Source organism: Ceratotherium simum, chromosome 2 (assembly GCF_057802395.1).
Source record: "Ceratotherium simum simum isolate JZ-2026a chromosome 2, ASM5780239v1, whole genome shotgun sequence".
NCBI classification, from domain to species: Eukaryota; Metazoa; Chordata; class Mammalia; order Perissodactyla; family Rhinocerotidae; genus Ceratotherium; species Ceratotherium simum.
Window position 1 is genome coordinate 68,397,422 of NC_141901.1, and position 13,130 is coordinate 68,410,551.

Genomic DNA, 13,130 nt, shown 5'->3' on the forward strand with positions numbered 1-13,130 from the left:
TGAAAATCTGGACAACTTCCCAGGCAGTAGAGATTTTGCATTTTGAGTTGTAGACATTAGTGTCAAGAATCTTATGGCAGGTCTCCCTGCTTTCAGGGGATTATTCCTTTGTGGTAATTCCCAGCCTTAAATATCACCAAAGAATATATTGAGGTCAGGATTACTCATATTTTGGCTACTGGATAAAGGAGAGTGGCCAGGGACATGGTTAGAATCAAGTTTCTGCTTCTCTGGAAACCTAAAGACGACGGCAAGTTTAATCAACCTTCAAATATTTATTGAGTTACCACTCTGACCAAAAGGAATTCTGGAAGTTACATTGCTTTCTCTGCCCTGCACATCTAAAGGGTTCTGTAACTTTAACTGGCCTTATCTGTCAGGTGCATGTGAGATGATCCTGTCAGGGCAAATTTTGTTTGTTTCTAGAGCTTACAGAAGTTGTTATCCTATGCCTTGGACTTATGGGTTTGTAGAATAGGTGCCCCTGGAACACAGCCTGTGGGCAGCAGGCGGGTCTCCCCTGGGAGGCTGGAATCTGTGTCAGACAAACCCTTATAAGGGATCAGGACTTTTGTCAACCCAGCAGTCCCAGAAGCTGCTAGCGCTGCTATGACCCCTTTCATAAACTTTAACCCATCTATGATTCACCCAGTAACCATCTGATGGGCTCATTTGCCTTGAACTGGGGAGCCAGGCTGCCTAACTCCCACCTGGGAGTTTGATTCTGTTTTCAACCCTTGGGCCAATCCTGGTCCTCGGTGGGTGGAATTGAGTGGAAGGCAATTGCTCCGTGGCTCACCTCTGGTCAGTCTTGTTGACATTCTACTCTAGCCATCACCTTCCTTGTGTATAAAACCTATCTTGAATCTCAATTCCAGTAACAGGGATAAATCCTTGGTGGCCCTGTGTTTACCTTCTGCCTCTGCCTAGAATCCTATATCCTCCACTGCTATGATCCTGTCCTGCCACCTGAGTCATTTTATGGACCAGAACTTTAGTGCTTGTGGTTGGCTCCTTTTACCTGTTGCCAGATTTCCCTGATATTGACTCTGCCTGCTGCCAACCCAGCTCCTGATGCTGCATTTGCCTTCTCTGCCAGCACACCTGTTGCTCACTGCTGACTCTCCCCTGGTGCACATTTGCCATCTGCCTGGACTTTCTCTTGTCTATTTCCTGCTGCTGGGAATGCGTCCTGCCCTCTGTGTCTGTAACTATGGTTAGAACATAGTTTGCTAAGAACAAATAAGCAAAACTTTCAAAAACCAAGATATAAGTTTAGTTTGTCCTATTCTCTACCTAACCCTGGCTATGAAATATAATGCTTATGACACAGTGTAAACACTGAGAATATTTGTATAAAAAGTTCCAGCTTGTGAGATAATTTTCCTGTAGGAACAAATGAACAAATGGAGTAGCATCCATATTCCAAAAGTAAGTGTGGATGAAAAGTTCTGGAAATGTGAGGTAAATGTTACCAAATATAAATGATTTTAATATTTCTAAGAATGTTTGCTGATGGACTTTACCAGAGCCAGATGGCTGTCTTTCAACATGCCAAGGGATATTTATTAAGGGACAGGAAACCTTTTGAAAGAGAGATGTGGTTGCTCCTGCTGGGGGGAGAGAGGAGAGGGATGGAATGCCCCAGCTAGTCAGGTGTCAGAGGGGTGGCCAAAGCAGAGGTAGAAAAGAAAGTGGGCTTTTAGTGAACCTGTGTGTTTACAGAGAGAAGTGAGAAAGTGGCTTAAAGAAGCAAGGAGGAATTGAGCCCTGGTGAAAGGCCTGAGGAAACAGCAATTTGAAAAGGATTAGGAGGAAGGATAGGAGAGACAAAATAGAAAAGAAACAAGATTAGGTGGCGACAGTGAGGGCTGGAGGGTGGGGTGTAGGAAGGGGAGAGAGACGGCCGAAGCCAGGAAGAGCTGATTATATAGGAATTCAGTTTAGGGAGAGGGAATAACAGATGAGGCTTCAGAATTAGGAAAAGTACTCAATGGGCTGAACCAGGATGGTCTCCAGTTAAGTACTGAAGCAGACCAGCACTAACATGCGCTCTCCCAAAGTCAAAGGGTTTGGGCCCAGACGGGAAAAGATATCTTTATTCATAGACCTAGGTATCTGGAGGAGAGGTCTTACCTAATGCCTGGCAGACATATGAGGGAAGACTTAAAAGAAAGCCAAGGCAGATGGATGAGAGAGAAGCAATATGAGCACCCACCAACAACAGGCTGTTCATTCAAGCTCATGTCAGAGTAACTAAGACATGGAAACCCATGTTTGTAACTGGCTCTTAATATATATTGCTTTCTGCCTTAAGAGTCCCTCATGCAGTAGGACTCTTGCATCGACTATGTGAATTACAATAGACGGCAGAAGAGCAGAGCAGACAGGGTAAGAGTGCGAAATTTCATCACAAGACTTCAGTTTGAATCCTACTCTCTACCATTTATGGGCTATAACCTTGGACAAGTTATTTAATCTCTGCATACCTTAGTTTCTTCATCTGCGAAATAGGAATAATGATAGAATCTAGTTCTCTGAATTTCTGTGAGGATTAAATGAGATAATGTTCCTAATAATACTAAAGGTTTCTATTAACATGAGAAAGCAGTCTGTCAAGAAAGGAAAGTAAGGTGTGTTCCCCACCTTTATTCTTCTCTGGATGTGTCGGCAGACAACTGAAGAGAGACCAACAATAACTAATGGGAGATGTAACTAGAAGAGCCTTTTGTTGCATTCTACCCTTAGCTTGGGAGTGTGGTGTATGTGGCAGCCTGTTTCACAGCAAGATGCAAGGGAATTCTCCCCTCCCCAAGAGGGATCCAACAGTCCAGCTAAGCCTTTGAGCTTGTATTATTTTGATTTTTTGGGCACCCAAACAGCAGAATTGTCAAGGTCTTCATATATTATTTCACCACGTATTCACCTTGATGAATACAACAAATTATGAACGAGTTTAAAGTAGGCATCACATTTAATACTACATCCAGCTAACACAATCCACTTGAAAATAAACTAGAATGTTCATATGTTGAATTCTGCAAAGGTAATTTCATGTCAATGATAAGTAAGATAATAGATGGTCCTGAAAGAATTGTGGGGCTGTAATACACTTGAGGTGCTAAGGCAATTGACTAATGGGAGCTAGGCCATTTGAGATATTCAGCCTCGGATATATTTTAGAGTTATGGATCTATTATGATTGTCGTATATCATTTAGTTTGTTCCCTTCACAATTTAAAGGCTTTCATGGAGGATGAGGTCAAAGAATTTTTGGACACCAGCAATTCAGCATTTTGCCCAGCTGCTATGCCTGTCCAAAATGGTTAGGTCAGCTTCTACCAGATGAGAAAATTACTTCCTGGGTATGGATTTGGCATTGTTGGGAAGGGGTGCTGATCTTTTTAAGTCTTGCATATGTTATCTTGTTTATTTACCTAATGTAGTGAAAAGCATCTATGCTCCATTCAAAGGGTCTGTTTGTAACTGTCTCAAGAACCTCTTTTTGGCTTATATACTTAACAGTTAAAACTATTTTCTTAGGGAAAAGAAAATCTTTAAAGTGAATGGTTTTAACATGGAATCCATGGAGAATACCTCAGAGTATTTGTTGACCAATTTCTATAGTTAGGCCGTTCTCGTGGTACCGTTCTCGTGGTACAGATGCCTCAGATACGGCTTCTTGTGGTAGAGTCTAGTTCCTTACTAAGAGGCTTCTAATGCCTTTTCAGAGTTGGTGGAAGGTTTCTCTCTGAAGGAGCTTTGCAGCATATTGAGCCTGTAGCTTCTGGGGGCACCATCTGTGTGGTGATTACAATCTTGAGAAGTGCATAGTGGCCTCCACATGCTGGCAAAAAGCCTCATTGTTGGTATCTTTACTGACTGACACAGCAGAGCCGGTACTGACTCCCATCTGGCACTCTTGGGCCATTTTCTAATTCTGTGCAAAGGCTGCAGTATCCTCAAATATCTTCCTATGAGCCCCCTGAATAGAACCCAATTCCCAGGCTTGTTTGTCATGACTGCAATGTAAACTCTGCAATGCCAGATGCTGTGACTTGCCATGCCCTTTTGTAAGACTTATCTTGCAGTTTTCTGAATACTCTTTTAAGATAGTGTCACCCTGCATATTCTGAACGTGGGTGATATATATGAATGTGAGTGTAGATTTCAAGGGCATGCATTCTGGTAATAGCAGAATTCATAGATTGTTGTCACGAACTTCCAGACTTTTGCCATATGGACAGTATATATTTGCTTCTCTGTATTTTTAGGCTCTATAACAACTTGAGTACATGTATGGAACTTTCTTCTCTGACTTCCCTTACAATTCCACCTGAGGAGCATGTTGAAATGACCAAAAAATAAAATGCAATAAAAAAATAAAAAACAGGGAAACCTGCATCAATACCGGAAAGTAGAGAGTATTACCATTTCCCTGCCAGGTATTTTGGCTGAACTAACTATAATATAGATGGAATAAAATGGAAGAAGTCATTGTGGGTTAGTATACAACTCTCTTCTATAATATAGCAGTAAAGCGTTCTGGAAAAGAGTGAAGTATGCCACAGAACCCAATTAACACCTACTAAATATAGTGGACCATAGGACAGATGGGGTATTTTTCTTAGAATTTCTTTTTCTTTGAAGGTTGACACATTTAAGGTGTGGCTGCACTGGGAGGTTGTGAGGTTTATGCAAACTAGCAATCCATAGACAATGCAGTAGTAAAACAAGATTCTAGCTGAATACCAGTGGCTATTTTCCCTGACCTGAGGGCAGCACTAGAAAGGAGGCCTGGACAGCCACACAAGGTAAATAGTATGCAGAATGGGACAGCAGAAGGCTGAGTATAGCCAAGTGTGGCATCTCCCCTGAACATCTGCTGAGAGACCGTGGCATGGACTTCCCTGGGCTTGGACTCTTTCCCATCCCTCAGGTGGTTGGGTCTTAATATATAGTGCTTCTTTCTGCCCTCCAGCATGAGGTCTGCAAAAAGGTTTCTCGCCAAGAAGATGAAATGGAGATTGGGAGATAATCCACTCTTCTGCTCCTTAGCAAATATGAGGTCAGGAGAGCCAAATTTTCATTAAAAGATATATAATCACAGGGGCAACAAAAAAGATTTTTTAATGTAAAAGAACAAGGAAAATATAGTACTTTAGAATAGAGGAACATTTTTTTTTTTTTTTTTTTTGCTGAGGAAGTTTCACCCTGAGCTGACATCTGCCACCAATCTTCCTCTTTTTTTTTTTTGTATGTGAGCTGCCGCTACAGCATGGCCACTGACAGATGAGTGGTGTAGGTCCGCACTTGGGAACCAAACCTAGGCTACTGAAGCAGAGCATGCTGAACTTAACCACCAAGCCACCGGGGCCGTAACCACCAAGCCACCGGGGCCGGCCCAAGGAACGCTTTTTAAAAACAATTTTTTGAAATGAAGCAGAAGCAAACTTATACCATCTACTTTGTACACCCCATAAAATTCTACAATACATGGACTTTAAGAAGAGATGCAAGATAAGATGAAAGAGGAGAGAGAGAGGATAGGAAGCATCTTATGTGCATAAATAACTAGATGAGCAAATAATATAATAGTGCTGTAACGGAAGAATCCAAAAGTACGCTGGAAGCAAGCAGAATCAGCACTGAAGAGAATCAAGTCAGATATGGCAGCAAATTAAGGAAAGTTTACAAAACTTGGAAGAGATGGACAAAATAGTGGATTTGTGCAACTCAGCAAATACAACACACAGATATTTTATGTTCTTGGAGAAGAGAGAAACAAAAGAAAAAGAAGCAACAATCAAGTTCCTTCTTGACTGCAAAATAGAGGTAACTATTTGAGATTTCACAAGGAAATTAGTGGATTCAAAGACCTTACCATGTGCCCAGAAAAATTAATTAGAAGAGAACAACTGCTAGACACATGATTGGGAAATTTATGAATTTCAAAGATTCGAAAATGATTTCCGTAAACATTCTGAGATACTCAGAAAGGAATAAAAGTCAAGGGGTCTCGGTCTCTGAATTTACTTTGATAATTCTAAATGCCAGAATAATGATGACGGTGATGATGATGAATGACAATAAAAATAATAATAAACACTTCCTGAGCATTTTAATGCATCCGGTATTGTTCAATATGCTTTTACAAAGTAGGTAGTTAAAATTTCACAAATTCCTATGTAAATGCTTATAGTCTCTTCATTTTATAGAATAATGTTTTCAATAAACCTAAAGAAAAAATATTAGAGAAAATTGAAAACATAACAACAGAAAACAAAGGAAAGCAATGAATTGTAAAGGGTACAATAATTAAGCTAAATTCCTCTATTTAGAAAAAGATTCATGTTGAGTAAACAAAGGAAATAGAACCAAAATCAAACCCAATTCTATGCTGTCCACAAGAGCAACCTTCCCCCCGACCTCAAGTAACTCAGAAAGTTTAAAAGTAACAGGATAGGCAAAAACCTTTAAAGCAAATAAAAACAAACAGAAATAAAGACAGAAATGGTATTATTAAAGTACATTTTAGTGCAAAAGAGCTTTAAATGGAATAAAGAGGCTAATTTCACGTTGAAAAAGGTAGCAATGCCTTCAAGCTGACCAATATACAATCATTGTGGGAGACAGAAATATCCCTCTACGTTTCAAAGATTAACAGCAAAAACCAAATAAGGATGTAAAAGATTTAAATGGTTTCAAAAAAGATGACTTAACAGATCTAACTAATACTGTTTCCTAAAGCACAGATAATATATTTTATTCAGGAAGGCAATGAGTATTGTTACAATTTTCAAAGTATATTGGATCAAAAAACTCCTTAAATAAATGCAAAGTAGCAAAAGGTGTGCAGGGCTCACTGTCTGACCACAGTGCAAGAAGTTAAGAATAAATGTATAAAAGAACATCCTTGTTGTAGCCATTTGGGAATTAAACAACCACCACCACAATTTTCCTAAATAATTGCTGGATTAAAGCAGGAATCAAAACTGCAGTTGCAATGATTAGAAAATATGGATAGTGAGAACAGCACATATCAAAACAAAGGATTCAGTCAAAGCTGTATATGCTGATTTTGCTGAATAGGCAAAATCAATATGCTTTATTGATTTATTTAGGAAATTTATTAGAATAGCACTCAGATTAATAAATAAAATTAAGACTGTACTTTGATCCATAAATGATAGACATTTGATTATAAACTCTATTTATTATGCAATTTCTTGGTATATTAATAATACAAAAATACTCTTTTAATATGGTAGAGTATATCTATCATACTTAATGGAAAAATTCATGAAGCATTCCCGTTAAATAAGGAATAAGTTAAGTATGTCTGCTATCATTGTAGTTATTCAACATTTGTCAGGAAGCTCTAGCCAATGCAACATGTCAAGAAAAAGAATTCACTTAATAAATATTATAGGAAGGTGGGGGGTGGGTGAAATGGATGAAGGGGGTCAAAAGGTACAAACTTCCAGTTATAAATAAATATGTCATGGGGATGTAATGTACAACATAGGGACTATAGTTAATAATACTGTATTGCATATTTGAAAGTTGCTAAGAGAGAAGATCTTAAAAGTGTTTATCACAAGAAAACAAATTTTATAACTATGATTGTGAATGTTAACTAGACTTATTTTGATGATCATTTTGCAATGTATACAAATATTGAATCATTTGTTGTACACCTGACACTAATATAATGTGTCAATTATATCTCAATTAAAAAAAGAGAAAAAAATATAAAAGAAGAGCTCTACATATGACATGAATTCTCTATGTGGGAAATTCAATAAAATCAACAGAAAAACTAGTAAAATAGAATTCAATAAAAAGGTCAAATACAAGTAAAATATAGAAAAATTAATGATGTATCTGTATATTATCAATAATCAGAATGCAATATAAATGAAGCACTAGTCACTTTAGAAACATGAAAATCTATATGATTCTCAAACAAACTTAACAAGATAAGAACTCGTTAAACTTATTTTAAAATTTATGTGGGAGAATCAATGTCTATTGAGAGCTAAATGTACTTTGAAAAAAAAAGCACAGAGAGGATATTTGTCTCAGTAGATATTGTCATATTACAAAGCTATAGTTATAGAATCTGGTGCAAAGAAAAATAGACCAATAGAACAGTCTAGAGATCTCAGAAGCAGACTTATGTTTATGTGGAAAATTAATATACAATAGAGGGGGCCCAAGGTATTAACGGAAAAGAGACAGATTGTTTAGTAGATGGTGCTGGGGAAAATGTTTTACTGTATATAGAAAAATAAATCATGATGAATAGGGAAGAATTCCAGATGGATTAAAAATCTAAATGTGAAGGTAAAACCACAAAGCTAATAGAAAAGAATGCAGAAGACAATCTTAGTTCCCTAATTGTGGAAAAGTACAACACTCCAGAATCATTCCAGGTAGAAAATTGCTTAATTTGATTACATCACACTATAGATTTTTATTCAATGTCAGACACCATTGGGGCTAATATCTAGAATACACAGGAGCTTCATATGAACAAACAAGAAGCGCATATGAACCCCGATAGTAAAATGGTCCAAGAATATATGTTGAGGAAATTCATAGAAGAGGAAACCCAAAGGACTAATAAACATGCAAAGAAATGCTCAAAATCATTAGCAATTAAATGGATGCAAATTAAAATAACAATGACATACCCCTGAAGATGCTTCAGATAGATAAAGCCTTAGCTGACACTGCTAAGTGCTGGTGGGAGGAGGGAATACAGGAATACTCAGGCACCGCTGGCTGGAGTATGGAATAACACAGATAACCTGTAGTAAACTGGCAATACTTAACCAAATTAAACAAAGCTATGCCTTATGACCAGCGATTTGATTCCTTACAAAACTGCAGTGGAAATGAATGAGGATATTCCTTGAAGCATTGTTTGTGGTCCTGGGAAGTTGGAGGCAATTCAATTATCCTTTGCTGGAGGAATGGATTATATAAATATCATGATGCATGCTGTGGAAATCCATACCAGTTAGGACCAATGAACAATGTGTAGATGTGTACTCACAGCAATGTGGATAAATTTTAAAAACCTTGGATGGAGTGAAAAAAAGGGAGAAACAATGAAATTTACAGGACAATAGCATTTATGTAAATTAATACTACATGCACACAATCGAATACACATTTCACAGAAACACAAAGTCTTAAAAAAGATAAAAACAAATGAAAATTGTTACATTTGAGGGTAAGGAAGGAAATGGGAATGAGGAATAGGGGTCAAAGGGAATAAATAAGTAAATAAAAAAGAGAGGAGCCTTGCAAGATAGTGTAAAAGGAAAGAAGGAAAGAAAACAAAACAGTAAACTTAAAATATAAGCAGGATATTTTTGAAGGACTAAAAGGAACACTTTTTTTTTTATAGTTTTATTTTATTATTTTTTTTGTGTATGAGGAAGATCAGCCCTGAGCTAACGTCCGTGCTAATCCTCCTCTTTTTGCTGAGGAAGACCCGCTCCGAGCTAACATCTATTGCCAATCCTCCTCCTTTTTATTCCCCAAAGCCCCAGTAGATAGTTGTATGCCATAGTTGCACATCCTTCTAGTTGCTGTATGTGGGATGCTGCCTCAGCGTGGTGGGAGAAGCGGTGTGTTGGCGCGTGCCTGGAATCCGAACCCATGCCGCCAGTAGCGGGGTGTGCGCACTTAACCGCTAAACCACGGGGCCGGCCCCAGGAACACTTGATTAAGAGAAAATGCATGACGTGTTCTCAGATTTGGAAGTTCAGAATTATAACAATGCCAATTTTCAGAAAATTTAGTCATAAATGTAATTCAATTCCATTAAAAATTTGTGGGAGGCTGATTTTGTAAGTAAACAAGGTGATTAGGTACTAGATGCCTTCCTTTTTCACCCCTGGACTCTTTTGCACCCTGCTCTGTGTCCTGCAAGGCTAATCTGGAGGGACTGCATCAAAGGGCTTCCTTGCTTTCTGGTTTCAGGTTGAGTTTGCCTGGGAGTAGATTGCAGGGCAGGAGGAGGGTTATTGGTTGGGGGTAGTATTTATTCCAATCCATGCCTCCTTGCAGGATCACCGTGGATTGGACGAGCCCTCGACTGTCAGGTGAGTTTCCACACAGCTCTCCTTGCACCTTCAGGCCTAGGGACGATAACGGTTTCTGGCTGTAACTGACCCCAAGATGATGCACTATTCACAGTTGCATAAGAACAACTATGAACATTTTGAAAAAGATTAACAAGGAGCAACTTGTGCTAGCAGATAAATTTAAGTGTATCCAAAACTACAGTAATTAAAACACAGTGATAGTGGTACAAGGATAGGAAAACCACGAGAAAGCCCTGAAATACAGGTCTATGTGTTTATGTTTTCATTTGTGCATGTATAAATATGAAAAAGGTAATATTTCAATGGTTTGATCATATTTAGTTAATTATTTTGAAACTAAAAATCTAAATTTCTATGTCATGGCACACTCTGAGATAAATTCAAGGTGGATGAAACAATGGAATCTGGAAGGAAGGAAGGAAGAGAGAGAGAGAGCGAGAAGGAAAAACGGAAAGAAGGAAAGAAAGAAAGAAGGAAAGAAAGAAAGAAGGAAAGAAAGAAAGAGATGGAGGGAAAGAGAGGGAGGGAGAGAGGAATGAAATAAGGGAGAAAGAGAGAAAAAGAAAGAAGAAATTGAAAAAAATTAATTTGGAATCTGATTGAGAAAGATATACTTAAAACATAAAAATAAAGACAGAAATATTGAAGACAGAGTGATGGATTTGATTATTTAAAATGTATAAAAATGAACTGTCTATATATTAAATGATATAAATAAATTTAAAAGGCAAATGTCAAATAAGAAAATATATTTGTAAATGATTGGTAAATAATTAATTTTTTAAAAATCTCAATTTTCTCAAAATAATTTAAAACATGAACAACTCAATAGAAATGAAAGATTTATATTTGCTCTATACGATAGTACTTTCTTTAGGCTAATTATTTCATTGGAGATTTTAAATATCTGAATGATAATAATGAGAAAAGCTGACATTTGAATCTTTCCATGTTGATTACAAAGTGCTGTGTTTTGTGACAAACCAGTGCTAAAAGATAAACTGAGGCATAGTAAAAATTTTAAGAGTTTATTTGAGCAAAAATCGATTCAAATCAGGCAGTGCCAAACTGGAAGTGGTTAGGAGCTCTCCACTGGTCAGACAGCAGGGCAAGACTTCTGTAGAGAAAGTGAGGAAGCAAGGACAGAAAAGTATTTGATTGGCTATAGCTTAAAGCCTAGTCGCCTGTTTGTGATCGGTTGTCTTCAGGTTTTGATTTTGTAACCTTTTGGCATTTACAGGTTTAGATTTTGGTTTACTTACAAAGGTCTCCCCGGCATTAGAGCCACCTCGGTCTAATGGCCTCCTTGATTACTTAATTAAGCACCAGTAATGCAGTTACTATGATTCTCACTACTTAGGTCAGAAAACAGATTCAGTTTTCTGTTTTCTGAGGGGCCGGATCATTAATCCACGAAAATATAAGAAGTGGCTATTTGAATCCTACCGCTCATCGCTCTTCCGCTCCATGATACTGGCTTGAACACAGAAAGAATGGATCACCTTTGGGGATCAAAGTATTAGCTATATTATGTTCTATCTGTCAGACTAGAGAACAAAGCAAGGCCCTTTACCTTCCCCCTAAACTCGCCAGTCTTCCTTTTTCCCTCTGTCACTCTCTCCCTTCTCACCTTTTAATACAGCCACACCCATTCATTTATGGCTACTCTTGGATTACGATGGCAGAGTTGAATATTTGTGACAGAGACTGTATGGCCGGCAGAGTCTAAAATATTGACAACCTGACCCCCTTTACAGAAAAATTTGCTGATGCCTGCTGTATGGAAAAGGATTACCAAAACAGAAATGAGTTTTTTCAGAGTTTTTAATCACTTCAGATCACGCTGATTTTAATTTTTTGCAGGAATAAAAATCTTAAAGGCCTTGAACCTCCCTGGCGTATGGAACAGAATTACTTTTTAAAAGAGCTATTTCCTTAAAAAGCAGAGACAATGTCGTGAGCTATCCTCTATAGGGTTGTGCTGACAGAGTCACAACAAATTTCTCCTTTCCCAGTGGACCTTAGAAGCGATTTGAGCAGGTAATATATGCCTAAACCCAATGGAAACCATTGACAAGTCTAGTGCAGCCAGACGTGAGACTTGGGCAGGTACATGGGCATGAAGAGAGAGTAACAGTTGACAAACATAAACTTGGGTGTGGAGAATTCCTGGATGAAATGGAGACTTCAGAACACTAAGGGAAGGGGGAAATAAGGAAGTTTGCACCGGAAGCAACTTAAGGAGTCCCTGGATAGGGCATTACGCTTAGCAACTCCTTATTACCTATAGGCCTGTACCCCACCCTTCTACAACGGGAGACATGGCTGTGGGAAAGAGTTGTGAAGGCCTTTTTTGTTAGGGTATACCTGAAGATTAAGCAGGCCATTTGTCTTACTTTGAGAGAAAACAACATCTCTGCAGGAACATGGCATTATTTAAACCCTGTTAAAAACAAGACAACAGTCCCCAAATGAAGTCACTTATGCTAAGCTCCACCATGCCAGTTAATTTAATTATAGTGTTGGATCTCCCAGAAATGGAATCTTAAGCCAGTCAATCAGGAATCGCCTAATCAGCACTACTGAGGTAATCTGCCTGATAGACCCCTGCCGTCCCTTAAAGGAAAGTGACCTTGCAATAACCGACTTGCTTTTTTGTCTAGTATGACTTTCTTGTTCCCACTGTCTTCTGCTTATAAAAGTCTCGTTTTGTACAGCTCCTTGGAGCTCTTTTCTATCTGCTAGATTGGATGCTGCCTGATTCATGAATTGTTGAATAAAGCCGATAAGATCTTTAAAATGTAATCCATTCCATTTTGTTTTTTAACAACCCTAAACATTCTAGATGTCTGGATGGTTTCAAACAAGATATAAAGATTCTTCATGTAGGATCTGAAGGAGGGGATTAAAAACCACAGATGAGTGTGCTGCCACACGAGATGAGAGAGGAGTGGTGGGAGATTTCTTTAGAGAAGAGGGAACAGGAGGAGAGTTTTGGGGATCCAG